The sequence below is a fragment of the Aythya ferina genome, assembly GCF_964211825.1.
Source record: "Aythya ferina genome assembly, chromosome: 8".
Taxonomy (NCBI): domain Eukaryota; kingdom Metazoa; phylum Chordata; class Aves; order Anseriformes; family Anatidae; genus Aythya; species Aythya ferina.
Window position 1 is genome coordinate 12,130,438 of NC_140304.1, and position 1,279 is coordinate 12,131,716.

Here is a 1,279-nt window from a genome sequence, read left to right on the forward strand (position 1 = left end):
AGAAATAGGGACTGGGGTCTCTGCCCATACGGGTGGTGGCTGTGAGACAGTAACATGTAAAACTGGAGGACAACAAGCAGGAGCCCTCGTCCCTTGGCCTCTTCCACCCCACTGATGTCCTGGAGGTGCTGCAGCCAGTGTCACTTGTGACATCCTGCAGTTGCCCTGGGAGTGTGGAAGGGCATTAAAACAGAGATGACATGCTCAGAGTTGAACCCTTGGTGATGTTGTATTAAATTTGGCTTGGGTTTGGGGCAAGGGCTGAAGCTGATTGTTATTTAACTTGAACAAACCAGCCTGTTGTACCAGAGGCATGGGATGGACCTCAACCTTTGACCTTGGCTGAGAGGATGTTGTATCAGCCGCTGCGTTTTTATTTTTTTATTTTTAGATGTTTGTCTCCTCAGAACCAGAGACGTGATTAACCCAAGTCAGGATGACCTGGGCTTTGCGATGGGAGGCTGAGAGCAAGGCAACTGTTGTTCCTTGCCAGGTTGAGCTGTGAAGGGGGGGATCCGAGTCGGAGAGCTGGGATCACTCCTGCAGCACTGCTAATCCCTGTGCTTTCACAGTGAGTTCTGCAGGGCTCCTTCCCCAGGGATGTTGCTGGTGATAATGTGCCATCTCAACACATGTTTCCCGTCAGTAGCACAAGGATGTCAGGCCCAGCGCCACTTTAGCAGCGGAGAGGTGGGTGACTATGGATTTCTAGGAAAATGACAGGAGAATAAAGAGAAAAATAGTGACTAGTGTAACTGCAGACACTTTTTTTTTTTTTTTTTTTTTTTTTCCCCTAATGCAGTGGCCAACTCCAGCAGGATCAAAAAGAGCATAGCACAGCCCCTGTGTTGGGGTTCTGGTGGCTGAGCCAAGCCCCGATTTGGGGTCGTGCTGCTGCCCCACCACGTGTGCTGGGGGCTAGGATCCCGTGGAAGTCCCACTGGGGTGCACTGGGGACCCCATATACATCCTCTGCTGGTTGAGGATGGGGGTGTGGGGGTGCAGGAGGGGAGAGGGAATGGGAATGGGAGCTTGTGCTGTGGGGTGAGCAAACCACGGGAGGTCCAAGCCAAGGCAGGGAGCCAGTGGGGCTGCACACATCAGGGCAGATGAGGGGTCGGTCGCATCCCTGATGAGCCAGGTGGGTTTCTTTTTCCCATGCCCTGCAGTAGGGCTCTCCCTTGCCTGTTAACGATTTCATTTGACCCTGCTGGCACCGGGGCTCTTTAATTGAACTCCCCAGTCCCTTCTGTCCGTAGTGACTCCTGCCGCTCTGCGA